This window comes from Cupressus sempervirens, chromosome 4 (genome assembly GCF_028749045.1).
Source record: "Cupressus sempervirens isolate cs-2001-9-10 chromosome 4, ASM2874904v1, whole genome shotgun sequence".
In the NCBI taxonomy this organism is placed as follows: Eukaryota; Viridiplantae; Streptophyta; class Pinopsida; order Cupressales; family Cupressaceae; genus Cupressus; species Cupressus sempervirens.
The window spans coordinates 888,638,793-888,663,034 of NC_143121.1; the positions used below are offsets into that span (position 1 = coordinate 888,638,793).

The 24,242-nt window shown below is 32.5% G+C and overlaps 1 pseudogene; it reads left to right on the top strand.

Annotated features, from left to right (window-relative positions):
* The first annotated feature begins 17,983 nt into the window (after positions 1-17,983).
* LOC149564244 (beta-galactosidase 1-like) lies at positions 17,984-23,121 on the top strand (annotated as a pseudogene).
* The last annotated feature ends 1,121 nt before the right edge of the window (positions 23,122-24,242 follow it).

Sequence of the window (24,242 nt, forward strand, 5' to 3'; positions counted from 1 at the left end):
CTTAATTTGCACTTTGAAAAGAGAATTCAATTCACATAAATTCAATAGTATTTGTAGTGAAACAAAACTGTATGATTTACTACTTTGATCTATCTATGATAGAAAGTGTCAGAATTAATAATTTAATTGATATTGTTTGTTTCTGAATTAGACTATGGATAATATTTTTTTATTAATATTTAGAACCACATTCTATGATCTATGATCAGAATACAAGAAAGTTACAAAATAAAATGATTAGATAGTTAGTTTTTCAACAAGATTCATTTGCAATCAAAGTCAGTTTCACAATAGAATTTATTTAACTTAAGCAATTAGGTTTTAGATACAATTCTCTATTTCTAATTGATTAGAAGGAATAGAATTTGTGGAAATAGTAAAACAACTGTATAAATCACTAACTTACTCAATTGAGAAAAACAGAGCTGCTAAATTTAGTGGAAATTCATTTTGGTGGGAAAATGAAGTATAGATTGTTGACAAATGGTATAATTCCTCCCTAAGCTGGTGGGGCTAAGTTCGGAGCTCCTATTTTGTAGGAAAAGATTCCAATCAACACTTTAGCCCCCCTAAAATGGTATCATGGAGCCACCCACTCCACAAAAATAGAGCCCAAGCCCCTCCCATAGAACCCCTACCTTAAAATATAATTTTTCTTTGTAAAGTGGTGAGTCACTAATATATTAATATTAGTTATTGTAAGAATTTGCCTAAGGAAAAAATTCACCCAGGAACTAAGAACTCAACCACAAGCACAACTGTAGACTAGAAAAAGAGAGTATGATCAAAATGATAACATATTCATTCAATATGCCATGCTCAGAGTACACTAGGAGTGCATGTATATAAAGGCCTTTGAGATACATCTAGAATGCCTCATAATTAGCATCATGATATGTCATACAACCAAACACATGTCCACCAGATATGGGTTATCCTCCATGAAGCTTGGAAGTAAGTGTGATGATGAGAGCATAAGCCTACAAGGGTGTGACACAAAAATTAGTGTTGTAGATACCATGTGCTAAAATAGAGTTGCATACTCCTATGTTGTCAACATGACAACTCAAAATGGTACACAAACTCCTAAGTGTTTCACAAAATAAAATAATAAAATAATGTAAAATAATAAAATAATATATTAACCTAACTAAACTTAAGTGTAAATAGTAAATACGTATTTACACCAACAACCCCCCTTAAGTGCAACTTAGGGAAATGCCCTTAAGCTTACAAAATATAAGATGAAGTGCATGATGAGTTGCGGCTATTAGGTCATATTAGGTACTCGTGTACACAATGAAATGCAATCTCTCATAAAACGAAGAAAGAGGAAAAACCTCATCGGAAAACCCTCCCCCAAAAAGAGAGATGAATAGGGATGCATGGATAGATGGAGTAATCAAGACCCACCCATTATGACATACATCCAATATATACAAAAGTGAAGATGAGAAGAACTAGAGCTCATAGAGGAAAAAGTCCCCCCCATAAGAAAGAAGAGGAAGAGAGACAAGGTAGTCCCCCCCCCCCCCCCCACCACCCATTATGACATACATCCAATATATACAAAAGTGAAGATGAGAAGAACTAGAGCTCATAGAGGAAAAAGTCCCCCCCATAAGAAAGAAGAGGAAGAGAGACAAGGTAGTCCCCACCCGCTCACTCGCCCTACCACCCCCACACCCCAAATAAAGAATGCCTATTAGTGAAAGTTGCTCCAAGGAAGAAGCTAGTCCAAGAGTGTTGAATGATGTTCCTCCTCTTAAGAAGAAACAATGCCAAAGGTACAATCCTAAAGATGTATGGTGGCCCTGAAACCTGCTCAAGTATCCCTGTGCTAATGTTGGTGGTCACCCCTTCCAACTATGCTGAAAAGAGCAAATGCAGATCTAACAAGGTGTCTATTGAACCTATTCCATTGAACTATCTATCTCCTCAATTGACAAAGAGACCTCTAACAATTGTTGTACATAAGAATCCACAATCATGCCAACTTCTAAAGATTGATCATGTAGAGAATGGACATGAGGGTTAGAGTGAGCCCTCGTAACAACTGTAGAAGAATCATCTTCATCAAAGAGAAGATGTAAGTCCTCAAGACTATCTCCCAAGTCAACTAAAGCTAGAGCTGGAAGATGAGACATACCATGTTGTGTTGGACCTTTCACTGTGGCAATATAAGCATGTGGACTGGACTAATGATGTGACCTCTCACTACAACTATTGATAGAACCCCATGTGTATGAATTTTTTGAAGCACTATCGTTGGTGTCACTATCAGTTTCCACTATGTATGATGTAGGGAGAGGAGTAGAGGATAATCTTGGTGAACTTTCCTCAAAAATGAACATTCTTCTCCACAAAAATCTCGTGAGTCTCTAAATCCATAAGTCTATAAGCCTTTACATTGTCTTCATACCTGATGAAGGTATAAGGTCTAGGTGTTGGTGCCTTGAAACCCTTGGAAGATAGGTTTTCCCATGCCGAAAAATTGAAGACTCTAAAGTGAGTCACAACTGGATTTCTACTGCACCATGCATCAAAAGGAGTCTTCCTATCTAAGGCATTATGAGGAGATCTATTAAGTATGTGAGTAGCACTGCTAATGGCTTCAACTTCAAGTTTAGGATCGAGAGATTTGGCCTTTATCATGCAACTTGCCATGGTTTTGAGAGTCCTAATCCTCATAACAACATCATCTATCTTGTGTGGACTGAATGTTGGTGGATTTTGAAGATCAATCCCCTCAAGTCTACAAAAGTCCCTAAGTCTTCTTTCTACATATCTATTCTCATTGTCCTTCCTTAGTACGTTGATGGCTTTCCTTGACTTGTGTTCAACATGAGTCTTAAAGTCTTGAAGCTTATGAACCACTTGATTCTTATAATGAAGGAAGTAGACCCAAGTGAATCTTGAAAAGTCATCAACAAATGTGAGAATGTAGCGGCCTTGGCTGACTGAAGTCACTGCAAAAGGTCCTGCTAAAACCATGTGAACCAACTGAAGAACAACTGGAGCTTTAGAAAACTTGCCTTTATCATACTTCTCCTTGAGATTCATATCCAATGAACACTCTCCCTGAGAAAAGTTGATATTAGGTAGACATTTGACCATGTGTTTTGGGCAAAGTTGTTGAAGAGAGCAAAAGTCAAGATGACCAAACTGCTCATGGCATAAAGTGATTTGTTAAGTAGAGGGAAGCAACAAGGCTTGAGAAGGAATAAAGCCTCTTGTCATTATTGACTTTCCCCACTGCAACCAATGAAAAATCTCTAAGACTTTGCACCATCACTGAATCTGGAAGGAACTCAACTTTATGACCATCTCCAAGGTGAGTGATTTCGTAAACTAATAGGAGATTGGAGCTAAGATTTGGAATGTAGAGAACATCTTTGAATTCCTCATTTTCCATTTCCATATGTCCTTTCCCTTCAACTTCCATTTTAGTATCTTCTCTGATGAAGATGTGTGGTATCTTTGATTGCTTCAATGAAGAAAAATCTCCCTTTGAAGAACCCATATGATATGAGGTAGTTGAGTCAAGTATCCATTCCAAAGAAGAACTTGTCTTTGTCATAAGTGCTTGTCCTTTTCTCTTTAAAGAGGTTGGAGTTGAATCCTTGGAAGTACTTGGCACTTGAATCTTGTTCTTGGGTATGTGTAGGATCATGGGGTGCCAAAAAGTGGCGATCTAAAAAATTTGTAGTTCTAAAATATCTCAAACCATTTCAAAATCTATTTCAAATTTTGTTCCACCCACCCTAATACTAAATGAAAACAATTAATATCTTTATAAGGTCTACTATATCTTTTGATACCAAACCTATATGGTCAACTTTAAAAACATTCTAAAAATATGCTTTTGGCTTGTTTTCATGTAATTTTTACTTCAAACATGTAGCTGACAACTTTTTTTCCACCAAAATTTGATGAAATGAAAAGGGTTTTTTAAGAATGTTCTTATTTTTTCATAAATGTAAGGTTTGTAAAATTATGAGTTTAGCAAGTAATTATTACTTATTTTCTAATGGAGTTAACGTATAAAGTGCACACTGACACACTACTTGAAAAACAACAATAACTTTCAAATGGTACAATATGTTTTAAATTCAAAAGATGCATCACATTCTATGTTTCTTCTACTATATGGAGAAAAAATAAAAAAATGAATTTTGTAGAGTTTTGAATTTGTTAGGGTGGCCAGACATGAGAGTTTTTTATTCCAAAAATACTAAAGTCAAAACTTAATTATTATTTATTTATTTAGAATAAAAATACTCAAAAATATGTGCCACATCTAAGCATGAGTCTACTACTTATATCTAGAATATAATTTAAAAATATTATCATTTGATTTTGATTAAGGTGGTCAGACATATGTCTACTTCTTATTTTTGTTCTGAAATTTGTTTAATATTGCATTAAAATTCAAAATTTTGACCAATCAATTTTTTATTTTTTTTGAGATAAGTCCCAGTAGTTTAGAAACTAGATTCAATTTTCTAGAGATTCTTTTCTCTCAATTTTTGATATAAAGTTAATAATAAGTAGAAAATTGCATGTCAAGTTGACATAACCCTGATTTTCTATTTTTTTATTGCCACTTAAGAGTATAGTTTGGTTGACCATGATCTTGTACAAAATATCTTTCTGAGTAGGTTTTCTAACTCATTGATTCTTTTAGTTTTGAAATGATGCTCATCATTATTTGGCTTTTTACAGTATGCACAAAAGTTTTTGTCCTTGTCATTACTTCCCTTCTTGTTGGAAGAAGAATTACCTTGTTGTGAGGAGGATTTTTGTGTCTCGGGTTGTGATTTATGCTTACACTGCTTCTTCTTCTTCTTGATTTTCCCTCCTTGACTTGATTGGTTCTCATCACTAGCCACGAAGGCTTTGGTATTTGATAACTTAAGAAGTCATAAATCCATCAAGTGAGATTGTTCAACAATCAACATTTCTACAAATGCATGAAATGAAGGCTTCTATTAAGCAGATCTCATGTTCAACTTGTGAGTGTTAAAACTTGAAACAAAGGAAGTGTACTCTAAAGGTAGTCTCTTCAGGATGTGATGAATCAACTTTTCATCTTTCATGGGATTTCTACAATCTTTAAGAAGTGTCCTATACACATTGGCTTTGTTGATGTAATCCTGAATTATGTCAAAATTCTTTGGATCCAAGAAAAGTAGATTGTCCACAATCTAAAATCACTTTTCTTCATCCACCTCACCATATAATTCTACAAGTTTATCCCAAGTTGGTTTTATTCTATGCAATTAACAGTGTGAAATTTATGAAATTCTACCAAATTTTTTAAAAAATTGCACCTGAACTGGAGTCCAGATGTCCTAGTTATGGGCTCGCAAAGTTAGGCTACTGAAATTGAAAAGCAATGTGGAGAGGGGTCTAGCAAGAAAACTACCAGCTTAAATTTCACGGTCAAACAACCATCACAACAGTTGTAAATGGCTTGGTTTTGATAGTCTGACAGTCATCAAATTTAACCTAGTCCTTTGCCGACATCAGCAAAAGAGCCTCCTGTTGACTTGTTAGATGACTAGGCTGTACAGCCAGTGATGTGGAAAAAGTATGGATCTAATGTGGTTGTACAATGTACAAACAGTTGCAGTGGACAGGCTTACATGTCTTTGCTTACTGTCGTGGTAGTACATGTGTTAATGATAGCATGTATAGATGGCACACTGATGTGGGTTTTTTTTTGTGTATTCTTTTTGCATGGAGGCATTGTGTTCATGTGCTAGCAATACGTGTCTTAGGTGGGTTTCAATTATTGTCACCAGAATCTCACACAGTCACCATCTGGAAAAAAATTATGTAGCAAAATATTCTTCACATGTTGCTGCAAACAACATCAGAGATTTGAACAAGCTGTGGGAGGGAAATGTTTTTGAAAACAAGTCACCAGAAATTTTTAAACTTGTGGCTACTGAAAAAATTTGAAATGGGCCAAAATGATTTGGTGGGTACTGAACTCAGTATTGCAATCACCAAAGAATAATAACTAGACCAGTGAAATATTTGGCAGCTGTTGCTTTATTTAACTATTCATTAGAGTAATTAATGCAGGGTCATGCCAGCTAATAGTGCCAAAAATTGGAAAATAATGACCGAAATCTCCAAATTAAAATTATGATGAGGGGCATGAGAATTAAGATTTGCGGGTGTGGGGTTGGTCATTAGTTGTGCCATCAAAGAATTATTAGTCAAATAAATCTTAAAAGTGCATAGTAGACAAAGGGTTTAAATTAGACTATGTCTTAGCACTATTCTCCTTAGAGATGTTTGCTCTTGCAGTATTTGTAGACATCAAGGTGGAGTTCAAGCAGACTAAAGAGTGTTAAAGTTGCATCATTTGAGGATGTAAGCTTAGATGACGTGATTAAACCACCCAAGCTTTATTTTTACACAATTACAATTGAAGAAATAAGCATTCTTCAAGATTCTCTATAAAGGAAGAAGTGAAAAGAAATCTTAAGGAGAGATCATAAGAAAATAAATGTTTTGCACGAAATCAAAGGCATATTTTCTGATGCTTTTAGTCTCCCAGAAATGTATTAAGTTAAGCCTATATAAAGCAGGGTAAAAGTACAAAGCTCTGCCACCGTTTAGGATGACTTATTAAAATGATTGAATTTGAGTATTTTTATCTAAAAATTAATTTTGTTCAAACATATGATTTAAATAAATTCATTCTAGCTAAGTTATATATGGTCTCATACTTTTCCAATTGGAAATGTCTATTAAATACATGTTCTATACTAGTTTGTATCCAATTACTAAAGAAATAAAATTATTTCTAAGAAGTTGTATTTCAATAACTCTTACTATATTTTATGATATTCCTTTAATAACATATAAACACCATTTTATAGAGCTCAGAGTCAAGAATATTCTGATATAGAGTTTATAGTTTTTTAATTAGATATAGTTTATTGTAATTAAAAAATTCTACAAGCACTTATTTTAACACTCGAAAAGATGTCAATTTTGAGAAAGAAAAAAATAGTAAATCACATCAAAAAAATTTTAAAATTATATTATGTTCTAGAGGAGAGAGTCACTAGAATGTATAATTTTTCTCCTAGTTAGAATATATTTGTTTTAAAAAATGTGGTGGGAGATGAAAACTATCAATTTTAGGTAAGTTGAAATTTGAATAATTATGAAAGTGAAAAAAATAGGTCTAAGGACAATTTTTTATTTTTCATTCTTCTTGCTAAATATCTTATCTATTACATAGTCTGAGATCAAAGGGAAATAAGTTTATTTTCATATAGTTTTGTGGTGGGAACTAGACTCCTAATTTTCAACATTTTTTAGTAGCTAAAAATTTTTCTTTAAAAAATAAGAAAAGATATCAATTCTTATATCAAATAATTATGAAAAATTAAAATCTTAAAACTCATCTATTTGTAAACATTTCATTAATTTACTTCATTTTCAAATTCAAAATAATAATACCAATTTTATGTCATTGAAGGTGAATGATTATACTTTTGTTAGCCTTTTGCTTTACAAAAGGGTGACACAGATTTGTGCTTTTACCCAGCAACTTGTCACCATTATGGAAAAGATAAAGGATGAAGACCTAGATTCTAATGTAAAATCATTATAATGGTTAGAAAGAAAGTTTCAGACAAAGGTTTTAGAGAAGATATCTAGTGCTATTGCACTAAGATAGGTTGATCTTGAAATGAAAATGGAAAGTGTGAAAAAGGTGTTAGAGAACATTTTCACTCTCTACACAATGCTATGAAATGATGATCTATTCAATAAGGAAAATCAATAGGCTATTGACCAGCTATAAGGAAATTTTTAATTCACAAGTATTACTTTAAAACTATCTCATGTTAAGAGTCTGATAAAATTTCAAAGGTTACTAAGGACTTAGAGTAGGCTTTCCAAGATGCAAGAAAAAGATGCCAATTTCAGATCTACTTTGATCAGTATCCGATAAATATTAACACCTTAAATGGAAGTGTTGCACAAGGAACTAGCTTTTGCAAATATTTTGATTAAGAAAGATTATCATCTTTCTACTCATGAAGGATTAGTTGACCTAGTTGCTAATCTTGTAATATGGATTCATTTATTAGATGCAGCATGTGATAACTAGGAGATAGAATTAAAGATTATCATGGAGCTACACAAACCATTCCTAGACAAAAACACTATCATTGGACAACCCAAATAACATAAGTGTTAAAAAAGGGGGATATAAAGTTTTGGATGAGTATTTTTGTGAATTTTTGAATGAAATTTATCAAGGAACCATATTTACTTAGCATGATTAATGAATGAAGAAACATAAATGAAGTATTTACTTAGGGAGAGAAATAAGGTATGGAAGATAGACAACAACTTAGTAAATTTTGAAATTTTGAAGTTTTGTACTGAAGATGAGCAACAAAGAAACATTATCTGACTTATGCTTTAGATAAGAATGTATATGCCATGACAAAGAATTTTTGCCACTCATATCAAAGGGAGATATTATTAATCTCAAATTGGTTTTGATAAAGTAGTGACAAAAAACTTAGTAATCATTTAGCTAAGATCAAAGTATGCTGAGAATAATTGTTCAGATAGTAGATGATGACTAATATGAAAGTTAGTGTCAAGCACTAGAAGGTGCAAAGAAGTTAGTGTGTGTCAAATCATTCAGGTGTCAAGCCCAGAGAGGGAGTTGAGAAAATAGTATGTGCCAATTGATTTTGATGCCAAGAAAATAGAGTGTCCTGAGCAATTCTAAAGCTAAGTTACAATATTAAGAGCATAGTGTGTTGAAAATAGATTGATATAAGTAGGATAAATGTATTTCAATAATTGCTTTGTCACTGATGTCAAACCTGTTATTTGTTGGTAAGACAAATTCTTATGTGATTTAAGTTCTATCACTTATTTCACTGATGGAGAGGATTTGATCAAATGATGTAATAGCAGCACCTAAATGAAAGATTAAGTTATGATATGAAAAGAAGTACAAGAATTAGCTAAGGTGCTGATATAATAGTGCATTGATAATCTACTTAAGGTTGCAAAGATTGGTTGCACTAAATTTTTTTAGAAGAATAAGATAAACAATGTTTGTCTACCAAGCTTTACCAAGTGGATAGTAAGTGCTAAGCAAAGTTAGTACAAGCTTAGAAAAAAATTAGTTAGAGCTAAGTAAAAGTCTATTTTTGTGTATGCTAAGTAAAATAGTTGATTCGAAGTAAAGTTTAGTCAATGTCGAGCACCAATAAACTTTATTTTGTGCTAATTGATTTTATAGAGGATGTCAAGAAACACAATATGTATTGAGCATTAGAAGCAAGTCAATGCTGAGTGTCAGCATTATTTTCATCTAAATATCATGAATTTGATAGATCTGAGCTAACAAGTTTGTTTTTGTGGATTATGTGAACCATGTGGAAGATAAGATTGATGAGCTAGTGACACAGAATCCATGGTAAACCATTTTGAGGTGAATGCAAAGACGATTGAAGGAAAAGTTTCTAGAAAGGGAATGAAATTAAATAAGGGGTAGATTCATTGAATCCTACCTAATACATCCTAGTTCCCTAAATTGGATAATGGAGAATGAATGAAAAAATATCTTAATTCTCTATTTATAGGGATGGTTGGTTGGAAGCAAAGGTTATCATGTGTGAGAACTTGAGAAAGATAAGGAGTCTAAGGTATTACTTCATTCAGTGACTTAACTGAAGAGTCTACATTGGCAAGTTAAGAAGGAAGGCTTAATGGTATAAATGCTTGAATGGTGAACAACCTATCAGAGCTAAAGAGTGTGAAAGTCAAGAAAAATTGAGGACTAAAACAAAGATATGTAATCTGTAAATGGAATTGTAATATGTTATCAGATCAAGCCTTGCTGTTACTCTCTAATAATTGTATCAATCTAGGGAAAATCATTTGGGTTAATTTTGACCTAAAACTCATTTTTAAATCAAATAACTGGGTAACATTCCGAGTGAATGGTCTAAATTCCTCTAACAAGGCTCACACCTAATAGGGTGATTGAAATCCTTTAACTAGGTCACATTTAATAGTGTGTATTGTAATAACCTTTAATAGGGTTGGCCTTTCATAAGGCATCGCTTCAGAAGATTGAGAAAGAGTAGCATGTTACTGGTGTGTTTTTTCCAAATTGGGTTTCCACATAAATTATTGTGTCAATTGTGTTATTGAATCAGTTATGTGGGTAAGTGCACCCAGTTGTGGTGCCAAGAAGATGACACCTTTTTTTTCATTTCTAGTTTTGAAAAGCATGTATGCACTATAGTGTGCATGCACTATAGTGCATACGTGCTTTTCAAAAAATAAAATTATAAAGCACGTATGTGCTACTATTTAGAATTAAATTTAAAAGGCTTTAAATAACACGTGCACGCTATAGTGCGCATGCACTATAGGGCGCACGCGCTATTTAAAGCTTTGCATTCTACCAAGCCTTAGGTTTGGTTTTGTCTTGGGGATCCAACCCAAAGGTTTGGAGTTTGTAAATTGGTTTGAGAAGTGTTTTACTAAAAACATACAAAAAATGATTAATTTTTCTTGTGTGCTCTCCTTCAAGTTTTCTCATGGTTGAGCATCAATAAAATTAGGTTACATGACATTATAGGTCTCTATGTTAGCTATATAACCATATAATTTATTTTTAATTTGAAATATTTCAAGCCTTTCATCTATAATTTCTTTTGAATGTATATCCATTTTTTGTCAAAAACCACCATGTACTAATTGTGCTGTAGATTTTAGCTTGTTCATTAAATTTTGTAACAACTTAGTTTTTTAGAAACTAGACTCCATTCTACACACTTTGAAAAAAATAGGTTTTGATTTTAGATTAGTTTTCAATTATTTCCAGGGGGAGGACACAGATATTTTATGTTTTTGGGATGTGTCTAGTTAAAATATTCATTAAAAAAAAACACACATTATAAAATTACCCGAAAAATCTGGGATAAAATATAGTGTTAAGCAACTTTTGACAGAGCGATTAAAGAATTTTAAAAAAAAAGTTAAAATTTTAGCGGGGCCACACGTTGTACTATATTAATTTTTTTTGGAATAAACAGTACCACTTTTTGTGGCCCCCTTTTTTGAGGAACTAAAACTAAATCATTTTGGAAAAAAATTAGTAGTTTAGAAACTAGATTCAAAGGACTATGACTTTTTTTTTGTCATATCTCAAAATTTTGAGCGTAACTATCTTCAATTTCTTGTTGAAGTTCAAAAATTGTTGATTTCATGAAAAAGGTGTCCACTTATACTCCCCTTTTGGCACCACAGCTTGGTGCACTTACCCATGTTTCATGTTTACATTTCTACAAATTGATTTGATAGTAACCTACAAGTTTTAAGTGATTGCATAATCTTATGGATGCATGCATGATTATAAATATTTTATGGGTTCACTAAGCTATGAAAAGTTTGATTCATGCATCTAGACCTTGGATAACTAATTCGCCACCCCTCTTAGTTATTCTAAAGAATTCTAACACAGTGAAGAGTAAGCATCAGAGCCTTTACATGTCGAGTGAACTGTTTATGGCATAGATGTTTGTAATGGAACAAACCTCTATGTAAGCTATTTTTTGGCCAACATAATCATATTTATAAGAGATAATTATGGAGTCATATTAAAAATCCCTATGCAATACATGCAACCAATCAGATTGAGAGAAGCATTAGGTGGTAGTAAGGATCAGCCACAATCGTTGATTCTTAACTAATCCATCACCACCAATGTTTATTTAAGAAGGATAAACCATAAGGATTTTTTGAATGCGTGAGGAGACAAATGCTAAGGGTTTAGAGGGAATTCATGGAATTTTAGATCTCTATGAAAAAGTTATACATTATAGCAATAGTTTGATAAGAACAAAGTAAAGAAGTGAAAGGATAGAGGAGACATATATGATTAGGAGGATCAAGGTTTAAACAGTAAGGAAGAGATCTCACATTAAGCATAAAGGTGATAACTAAAGGATCATGGTGCTAAATCATTCTAATAGGTGATACAAACACTACTACATTTAACATCATTTTTTGACCAAAAATTTCGACCATTAACTAAATAAATTTAAGTTGGTCAAAATGTTTAGCAAAAAATTTCTTTTTGTCTACATGTAAGGCCCATGTTGTTCAAAATTTTGACCAACACAAGCCATATACATCAAACCAAATGAATTTTCTTGTTCACGCGTGTGGGTTTTCTGGGCTACTTAATCTCTTAGAATATTTAGAAATAGAGAATTGTCCGATCAAAGTAGATTTTGGAGCTGCGTCATTTACTTTTGGACTGAGTAACCTTAAGGAGGTGTGTTTGCAAAAAACAAATGTGCACATGCTTTCTATTTGTGAAGACCATTACCCCTATTTTTGAGAGTCTCCATCTCAATGTAAATGATCATTTAACAGAGATTGACACACTGCCATCAAGAGTCAAGTTAATACGATTGGGGCACTTTGATATACTGAAAAAGATAAGGGTTTCTATCTTTTATAAACTAGAAGCTACTAATAACTTGAGAATGATTCTTGGAAGCTTTTTATAGCTTCATAGCTTCTTTTTTTAACTTATTAGTATATCCTGTTGTCGATGAATATATGCAAAATGAAATAAGCATTTTTTTTGGTCTACCACTGATAGGTTAATTATATAGTTTATGATTTGGTGCAAAGTTTGACTTAGTTGTGGGAGAATATCTTGATATGTTTATGGTTGTGTGGGGTTTGTTAACTTTGACTACATCTTTTAGTGTGGAATAAGCTTGAAGCACATTTTTCAGATATCTATTCATGGGCCAATCTCTAATGCACCTTATTACACATGGGTCACATTCAAAGGTACTCAGTGTTTTTTGGAGCACAAACTCTCCTCATGTCCATGGTGTTATAGGATTGAACCTTTGTTGGTTTATATTGTTCCTGCTACTATTAGGCCGCAACTCCTTGCACTAAAAACCTTTTCAATTGATATTTCTCACAATTATTGTCACTATTCTTCAAAGTTTATTTGAATTTTATCCATACTCATATGATGGATAGAAACAATATTTTCTCCATTTCATAAAATTGGCCTTGCCTTATCAACAGGCACTGTTCAGCCTATGTGATGTCCTTTTTCTTTGAACATCACAGACAATAAGTGTACATTAATAATTCTTAAAGTTTTTAAATTTTCATAGCAAATAAAATAATTTCAAAGAAGATTTCATTTATTTCAGATGGTAGGAAAAAAATTTCCACACACATGGATTAAGTAACATAGAGTGCTTTTGGGAGTCAACTGTGTGTATTTTTACACCTCCCATTCTCTAGTAATTTGAGCAGGCATTGAAATTTATCTAATATTTTAAAATGGAAAATGGGTGCAGGACAAATTGGAAGTTGCATATATTGATATGGCTCAACTTTAGTCTTTCTCTATGTTTTCTTCAACCAAAATGCCTGTCTCAAGCCTTGTAAAAGTTGGTGGTAGGCACACTCAAGATTTTATATTTTTTCATTTCAATGCTTCTGTAGATGAGGCAATTGCTGCAACTTTTATGCATGGTCTTATCACTCTCAAGTTTTCCTAAAAAATATAGAAGGTTGTTTTGAAATGGTCATTGTTGAATAATCTTTTCTCTGATTAACTTAAATTTAACATCCTTGAAAATATCTATTTTTATGAATAGTTTCAAATATAAAATTCTTGAAACATCAATATTTTTCCTAGTAAACTTTAAATATAATAGCCTTGAAAACAAGATATTGAGTTCCAAAAGTACATGAAAAGATAAGTAGTTGACTTATTTTCAAATACATTTTTGTGAAAAACCTGAAAGAATTTTTCTTTGACATGCTATTATCATGCTCATATTTTCTCATATCATAGATTGGCTAGAAAACCTTAATTATTTCCACATTAAATACCATTAAATTTTTTTTGGTAGATATACCATACTATTCACTACCTCTTATCTTTATAGCATGGCTCTATTGTGCATCATGTACTAGGCAATTTTCATTATATTTTTGTTTCTCTTCTCAATCACCTAATTTTGTTGAGAGGTGTATTGGATTGAATTGTTCAAATGTCTACCTCTCTCGGCATTCTTGGAAGTGTATTGAAGTGAACTCACTGTTGTTATTAAACTTTAGGGTCTTGATCTATCTATGGTTCTGATCATTAACTAGTGAATTGAACTTGACAAAACCATCAACCCTGATTACTAATGATTTATTGAAAATCTCACATATATCTTAATTATTGAGAACTAAAGCCTCCATTCCATGCCATACTATGTTGGTAGGAAATGAGTTTTCAATGTTATTATTGACTAATTACTTGCGCAAATATCTTGCATCTCTTAGATATATGGTAATCCGACTAGCTAGCTTAGCTTAGCTAAATAGTTAAGATTGAAATGTTCATAATTCTTATGCCACAAAATGTTTTTGTTGCCCCACAAGATTAATATAGTCCAGACAACACCTTTTCCAATGCTTAAGAAAATTATTGTTTCCCACATGATGTCGGTAATAGTTGGAGGTCCTTGGGGGGCTAAAGTCCCACACCTTCTAGGGAAAGCACTAATTGCTACATGGGTGGTGATGTCTGGCTCCTATGAACTAAAGGAATGAATCTAGTGATGCAGTAGGAACAAGTCTAGTGATTGATAAGTAGGAGATAATTTCCACAGTAAGTCAAATTGTGATATGAATATCAAGATTTAACTGTGTGATTTTTTAGTCAAACTCAATGACCCATGTTTCATGAGTAGTGCTTCAAAATGAATCCATCTCTCATGAGAATAAATGGAACACTTAGCACTCATTGGATCTAGGTGATGCTCACAAGGGTGAAGCACTAGGACTTTTTGGGAGGTCACACATCCCAGTACTACTCTAGCCTGAGCGCGCTTAACTATAGAGTTTCCTCCATAGTTAAACCCAAAGCTTGCAACCCCATTTGTAAAACCTTCACCAAGTGTTGTGCCTTATGAACCATTCATTAGAAAGCCCCTTAAGCTCATCAATTGATAAGTCGAGTGATGCAATTTTGGATGTTACAGTTTCGCAGTTACATACACATGCACAATTTTTTCATACTTGTGAATAAACTTATTAATAAAATACTTCATATATTCATGATTTTTAAAATTCACACAATTTTGTTACATAATGAAAATCCAAATTACTATATATTTAATATATAATATTTATATTCCTCTTCGTATTGAAATAACATATAATGACCAAAGACTGGTTATCCTAGGTCATTGTCCAAAACCTGGGCATTGTCCAAAGAAACTAATAACTTAGATAATGACATAGGCACTTCAATTTTTTTATTTAGAAATTGAATAAAAAATCAAAAGTTCTTTTGAACTTGTCCTTATAATGTGCAACTCTTGGACTCAACCCTTTGCAATGAATAAGAATTGAGCTTTTTAAAAGTGAGAATTTAGTGTTTTTCCAATAGATCCAAAGAATCCACAAGCTTAAAATGCTAGTAGCAAACTATAGATAAATATAGAATCTATATGTTCTTTATCTACTATTTTATAGATGTGTGGAGGTTGAATCTCTTAAGTTTTATTTTCAGTAATGTATCGCTTAATAAACACCATTGAAATTTATAATTTTTAAAAATATGTTTGAGTTATATGTAGGTAGATGTTAAAGATGCTTAGTTGTTGATTTTTTGCCTGTAATTCTAAAGTTCTTTTGTATGCATAAGATTTCATGCAATGGATTAAATCTTATTTAAAGCTACAAGAAATAATTCCTTATTTGATATTTTATTGCATTTTGGGAAAGAAAACATTGTATATGTAAATGATAATTGAATATCCAATATAAATATGATTAATGGATTTGCCAATATCTACACCTACAGTTGAAAATATCGTCCATTATTTATTAGATGTTAGATTCTTTATTATTATTACATGGGAGGGAGTGTCCCTCTTGGAAAATGAAAAGATTAGATTTATCTAGTAGGTGGGGATATTTAATTGAATGATCATGAATAAGATTTATGAAATATGCATTACATGGTGAATGTACTTCATCCTGCAATTAAAGTATTTGAATATAAGGGTATGGTTTGGGTGATATGAGTTGTCTGAAATTTTCTATTAATTTCATATTTCTCTAATATATTTTACATTTGCAAGTTTCAGCAAGTGGTAGAACATCTTTGCACGTGTTGTCTTCCAATCAAAATCAAATCTTCTCAAATGTGAGTGCTTTGGGTAAATTAATAGGTTTATTATGTCTAAAATGAGATTAACACATGTCATATTAAGGAGCAATATATCTTGCATTCGTTAATGTTTAATGGAAAGTTGTCTTCATTTAACTTGATATCTAGTCGGGAGAATCAAACAAATTAGCGGGAGAATATATTACACTCAATGCAAAGTCTTCAAGCAAAGTCTCCCAAAATGTAGGTGAAGAATAAACAAATATCTAGAGCATTTCAACTTCTAATTTAAAACTTTGGTTGTTTTTACATGAAAACTAGTTTGATTATTTATTCAAAAAGCATTCAATATTGAATTGCATTTGAAGCCCTCTTCTATGTCTGTCTAGGCACATAAATTATGTGTATCATTGTTTTTCTTGTAGTATGTAATATGAAATACACACATAGTGATATACAAATGCAAGATGTCAAGAGGTTTCATTGCAGAAGGCTTCTTGGTATATTGTAGAGGTTATGCATATTTTTTTAAGAAACAACTCATGGTATTAGATTTGCAAGGCATGGTACACATTTTCAATCCAGTGGTAATAGGCATGTTGGTGGATTGATTCCTGTCCTTCTAGATGATAACTTTGTTACTGGTCCTAGGCTACTCATGCTTTCATTCAGTCAAATGCCCCGCCAATCTTCTAAAAGGCTGGCCCCTACCCCTATGCCCTACTATTGTGCTGGGTCTTCTTTCAGATTACTGTTAAAGGGTGGTGGTGGCTATGGATTTGGGTAAACAAAGTTAATAGGCACCGGATATGGAGATGAAGCTATAGGTTGTAGCATCTCTCTCTAGTTTCTCTATCAATAGATGAACAAACAAAATCCAGGCACTTAAAACTAAGTTGTGTTTGACTTTAATTTTAGTGTAAATGTTATGATGGTAGTTTTCATGTTAGGAAAGTGACGTTTAAATTAATGTTAGTCCTACGTGTTTCCTTTTCATAAAATAATTTGAAGCTACCTATATCTGTGCACTCTCGGCACATATATCGGAAGCAAATCATTCTACCTGCTATATAATATAAGAATTAACAGAGGGCTTTCCATTTGCTGGCATCTTTTCCACCGAACTGAATGCATGCACTATTTCTCATTGTAGTGTTTATGAAGAGCTCCTATTTACATTGAATTTCAATGTCCATAGCATAAAAATCATTTCTCATAGTCCTATTAAGTAAAATCTAGATTCTCTGCAATGAATGTCATGGGTTTTTCTTAAAATTACTTGGTTGTATAGGGTTGCATTTAGATTCACAGTATGTTGCAGGTTCCAAAGCTACTAAAGTTATTTTTGACTCTGTATTGCTTTATTGCTTTTGCAATACTATTTTGAGGGGAGATTTGATTTGGTAAAGTTCGTGAAGATGGTGCAATAGGAAGGATTATATGTCAGCCTTCAAATTGGTCCTTATGTCTATACCAAAAGGAATTTTTGATATAATTTTCTGTAACTGATCTATATTACATGCGAAGTTCTCTTCTTTCAAACACCCAACATGGTTTATTAGATGTGGATATTAATGCTATTGATCAATTTGCAAGGGCTTTCTAGTTTGGTTAAAGTAATGTGCCTTTCAAGATGCTTCTCTATGAAATGATGACACTTTTAAGACTTATAAATGCCTTGTATCTTTATAGGATTTTAATGCATAATGTTTGATCCAATTTCTCATATTGAATAAGTGATGAGTACTACATATGGCAATGCAAAGTTTTACATCAAAGGTTGTGGATTTAATGAAGAGTGAAGGGCTCTTTGAGTCTCACGGTGGACCTATTATTATGTCCTAGGTGTGTGTGTGTTTCTTACAACATTACCATGAATTCGTGTTAAGGCAATTTTTTCTATCTTAAGGCCACTGATCTTACAAAAGATCAGTGAAACAAGAAGATTTTTAAGTGTACATCTGTATGGAATCAATGAATACCCTGACCTACTAATTCATCCTCTTCACAGGTAGAAAATGAATGCAATCTTGATGAAGCGGTGTTTGGGCTTGCTGGGGCATCATACATGAATTGGGCTGGGATTGGGTACGGGTGTACCCTGAGTTATGTGCAAACAGGATGATGTGCCAAATCCTATGGTGAGTTCTATTTCATATGACCTATTTCTATTTTGAGGCTTGGGGACTTTAATGCCTCTATCAATTGTGATGGTCAGTTTGGAATTATCTTGTGTCCTTGTAATTACACTAAATCCATTTCATCAATTCAGTTTCCTAGAAAATGTACACTTATCCAAACAATTGAAGAAGTGGTAAATAATGTAATGTAAGCTTTCATGTTTCTGAGGTGTCTGCATGTTATTTTATGTTCCTATAATAATTCTTGTTGATAATCTGAGTATTCAACGCTTCAACCCTTTTGTTGAATATTGTTGACAGATTAACACTTGCAACGGTTTCTACTATGACAACTTTGTACCTAAAAAACCCTACAAACCATCAATGTAGACTGAGGCATGGAGTGGCTGGTATAGATCATTCTCTCTTCTCAATGCTATTGAATTTTGAAAATTTCTTATATAGTGCTATTTGCAGTAATTAGGCAATTGGTCTGCTCGATGGCTTGCAGATTCTAGCTTTTTAAGAAATGATAGTAAAGTGTTTTCTTTTTAAAGTTTTAACCAGTGGGTACACTGAATGCCATTAAGATTATAATTATAAGTTCACTGTCTACTATTTTTGTAGGTTTACAAAATTTGGGGGTACTACTTTTCATAGACCTGTTGAATATCTGACCTTTGCAGTTGCTCTCTTTATTCAGAAAGGAGGATCATTTGTGAACTATTATATGGTAGAGCTCACCTTGAAGCAAATGGGTTATCCTAGCACATGCCATTCTTATATGGCCTCATTTTTTATATTAATTTAGTTTTTCTTCTTTGTAGTATCATCATGGAACAAATTTTGGCCGTACTACAAGAGGGCCTTTCATTACAACTAGTTATGACTATGATGCACCTATTGATGAATATGGTATGTGTTTTCGGGCATGAGATAAGACTTGTGCTAATATTCTTCTTTGTTAATAGTGTCAAACTGGAATAGATAATTTTTTTTGAATTACATAAAATTCTTAAAGAGAAATACATTTTTTTATCTTTATAAAAGATGAGGTTTATATCCCGCTTTAAGTTCCTTTCTACCTTAGGGTCAAATTAAATCAGTTGGATCTTCAGTATTTTTAAACATGTAAATTGTATTGAGCTTGGTATTTTTATTCTATCTCAAAAATACTATAAAGTCTTTAGGAATTAGAACATGAACTATTGTTCTTTTCCTTTCTTTGCAGGGCTTCTCAGGAAACCAAAGTGGGGACATCTTATAGAATTACACAAGGCTATAAAGCTTTGTGAGGCTACTTTAGTTAGTGGTGATCCTCAAGTTAACTCTCTTGGAACTTATCAACAAGTAAGTTAAGCATGTTCATCGGTTTGCTACTTTATAGACTATTTTAAGATTAAACTTTAAAGTGTCATTTGAAAAAGGGGAAAAAAAATTAAGAAGTTGATAATGCTATTATAAACACAATGAGATAACAAAATTATCTTTTCAGTCTTATGTGTATTCTGCAGGGCGTGGAAGTTGTGCTGCTTTCCTTGCAAATTTCGATGCAAACTTTGATGCAGCAGTCTTTTTTAACAATCAACAATATCACATCCCTACTTGGTTTGTTAGCATTCTCCCTAACTGCAGAAACTCAGTGTGAAAATTTATTTATTAAAATATGCTCTCTTCTAGAGTGCATTATATTTCTTCTATACATGGATAGAATGTATTTGAATTACTTCAGTTGCACATGAGTTGCAGAATTTATGGCACTAATTAATTCACATCCTCTATGACAGGTTGTTGTCCAAACAACTCAAATGAAAATGACACCCGTTAAGGGATTTTCTTGGGAATCATTCCAAGAATATGTTACCTCCAATGCGGATAGCTCTCTCACTACAATAGGTTTGCTGGAGCAGATAAACACTACAAGAGATAATACAGACTACTTGTGGTACACTATGAGGTGAGATATACCTTTTCCACATCTTTGTTTAATGTTGTAGTTTTCTAAATGGTTACTGAGGTGAATATTTTATCAAACATTCTTACTAATTAGAGTGATTGCTTTCTATTGGTTCTGATTTTCACAATGTTGAGATTTGTAACTATATCTTAGAAAGGTTAGAAAATTAATTCCATTCTAATCCATAGATCACAAGATAACTTTACTTGATCTCTTGCATGCTTATGCTTTTTGCAGAATAACTTTATTCAGTGTCTTGCATTCATATCTTTTCCATTTTTGGAAATATTTTTCTTGTTGTTCCTTGCTTCTCATTTACACTTCACATTTGACTTGTTTTACAGTATCCATATTGATTGTATTTGAGCTCTGAATGCTCTTCTGTTTTAACAATTTAAATTTTTGACTCCATTAAATATTAACATGTTACTCTTGATAATAGAGGAATATTTAAGGAAATCATAAATAATTATTTTCCTTTTTCTTCCAAGTAGATCTATTATTTAATGCTTCCTCTAGATAATAAATGTTTAATGTTGAATTGTGGATAGGAAGACTACTTGATGAATAGTCATATGGTTAGTTTGTAACTTTTTTTGTTGAACACGCATCTAGTTTGTTAAACAAGAGTCTTAAATCAATTCAAACCTAAGATTTTTCTTTTGCTGGGCACAAATTGGTAGTTTCACATATTAATACATTTTTTGTATCATGTATGGTATATTGTTGAAGTTGGTGAGGATGAGCCTTTTATAAAGAATGGTGGTCTTTCAGTTCTTTCTATAGATTCAATACGTGTTGCATTGCATGTTTTCATCAAGGGAGAATTTGTAGGTATAAGATCATCCAACATCCTTGAATTCAAAGTGTATTTTCTAATTTAGTCTTGTTGATTCAAACAATCAGAGTGGACTAATAATAGCTAGTTTGGTCTATGTTTTTGTTTTTGGTTTTTGGATGTTGAGACATAGAAATTGAGAATTGGGAGGACTTTTCATGTTGGTTTTATGCTTTTGACAGGCTCTCAATTTGGAAGCAAGGAAAAACCTAAAGTGAGATACCCATCCAGTGTGAAGCTTAGAGTTGGAACAAACATAATTGCACTCTTGAGTATGACAGTTGGTTTACAGGTTTGTTTCAAACCACATATGTTCAGTTGCTTTGATATTTTTGTCTTATTTGGCAGATGCAGAAGTGAAAATATTAGGTGTAGTGATGCTAGTATCTTATTTTATGTCTAATTTCATGTATAAGAATTTAGTCACTAGTTGTTTATGTGAATGCAATCAGATATAATATTACTGGTTGTCATTGTAATAGTATAATGCTTTTCCACATTAGATACTAATTCCTAATTTATTTGTTTATGTTATAGAATATTGGACCCCATTTTGAATCTTGGAATATAGGGATTCTTGGTCCACTTACCCTTAGTGGCTTTAAGGAGGGAACACGAGACTTGTCGATACAAAAGTGGGCTTACTAGGTATGAACCATGTTAATGCAAATTTGTTATTTTGTTTTCTTAAATAGGATACTATAATTTGGAGTAGAAAAGAATAGTTTATATACATTTAAATTTTTAATTATTGATTAAATTATTTAGATATGATACATGTTTTCGAGAGCACAAATGGATAAGTAATAAAACACGGTTGAAGTCATCAATTTTTGATCAAATATGTCATTTTGTGTCTTCCTGCTAAGTTGGTGATATTTGTACTTTGCTTAATATATCACAATTTGAACTGAAATTGATTATTTTTCTTTCCAAACATCCCAACAGCACCATATTTTTTCCATATATGTCTTCACAAATTATAATAACATGACGACTCTACACATTTTACCTATGACAAGTGGACCTAGGTGTCTTTTAATTTTTTTCTCTTTAGATCCTAGAACAACTTAAGTTTCTTCCTTAATATTCAAGAATATGAGCATTAGTTTTGGACATAAAGGATGTTTTTTTCGAGTTCAAATGTAAAAGGGTGAATGGCATTGAATGGATTACAAATGTGTGGTACAAATTTTTGGGAGAAATGCTTGTTTGGAATCTTGTGATTTATTATGATTGATAATACAACTCCAGCTCATTTTGTAATATTTTTCTATGTATATGCATATCTATTTTTTTGTGCATGTAGGTTGGTTTGAAAGGTGAATCAATGGATCTCCATACAATAGATGGGCATTCCTCTATTGAATGGATGAAAGGAGTAGTTGTCCCTCAGAGACAGCCACTAACATGGTACAAGGTATGCTCTTGATGTTAAATGTTAAATCTGTGATTGTGTCAGCAACTAGGAGAACCATGAAAAGGTTTGTACAGTTACAATTTTTGTAGTTTGTTTAACATTTTTCATTAAAATTTAAATTATTACAATATAGACAACATTTGATGCACCAGCTAGTGAAGATCCAGTAGGATTGTTTTGAGCACAATGGGTAAAGGCCAAGCATGGATAAATGGTTAGAATATTGGATGGTATTGGCCTTCTTATCATGTCAATGGTGTCTGCTCAGATGGATGCAACTATCAAGGAACTTTTCATCCAAAGAAATGTGCTAAAAATTGTGGCTAGCTATCTCAACGCTGGTGAGATTTCTTATATTTTTTGTGTTCAACTTTCTACTTGATGCTAGTTTATGGATGATATTGCAACTTTTTTGGTATAATTTGAATTTAAGAGCTTTAAAATCAAAGAAAGAGCTACTAAGAGGAATATGTAGTTGATAGAAAATAATTTTTGTTTTTTAGGTATCATATTCATCGATCCTGGCTACAACCAACCGGAAACCTATTGGCTTAGTGTATTTTGAATTTGATTGCTTGGATTTGGAATAAATTGGTCAAAGATATTATTTTTGTTAAGGGAAGTGTTAGGTATATTACAGTAATTGATTTCTTTCCAAGGCATTTGATCCTTTTGTGACTACCTCTAAAAAAAGTCAAGCTATCAAGTAGCACTTCTTAAACTTTGTGAGATTGATCTTGACTATCGTGGCATTTGCATATTTTACATCCTGGTAAATCATAAACCATTGTCAACTATCTTATCATTTTTCTATTGTATGACTAGGTAAGATATTGAATCATATGATTGCATAATACATGTAAATTATATTAAATAATCAAATATTCCATATAATTCCATGCAGCATGATTCACCAGGTACAAAAATCTACCACTGAGCACCAGAATAGCCTAGAAATGAGAAATGTATGCTATCATCATTTGTTTTATTATTCTATAGAATAATTCTTATGGTTTAAGTTTTTTAGCATCAATTTGTAATTTTAGTCAAAAATCTCTATATATCTTTTCTTGCTAGATAGGGTTGCTTAGTTTTTATGTAAATGTCTTTGCTTTTGCAACTTGGACTTGAATTCACCACCAATGCTGAAATGTCTCGAATGAAGCCTTTGTTTATGGGAGATTCATAAATAAGCCAGCTCCTTAGCAATTTCAGGTAAGAGCAATTTTCCAGTCAAATAATTAAAACATGAAATTTTGCAAAGAGAGATGATTTCTACTAAAACCCCATTTTATCCCATGAATGATATGATTATCATGGTTCATCTTAACAACTATGGTTCATTTTATCCCAGTCACTAATTTGGGTTTTTCTCCAATATTTCCCAAACAACTAGGGAAACTAGAACCTAATTAAGATACCCTTTTGGGATATATACATCCTCCCTAAGTTTCAATATCAACTCTTTTGGATCATACCCAAGATCCAATACCCCTAGTGACACCAAACAAGGCCTACTTCTCTCCCATTTTCAAAGCAACTCATAGCTCCACTTATCCTCTTGTCCCCAAACATTAAAAGAGTCTTTCTAGGGCTCATAAAATAAGATATTTTGAAATCTCCAAGGTTCTATTAGCCATCCAATTCATTTGCCGCCAAACCCTTGGTTCTAGGGT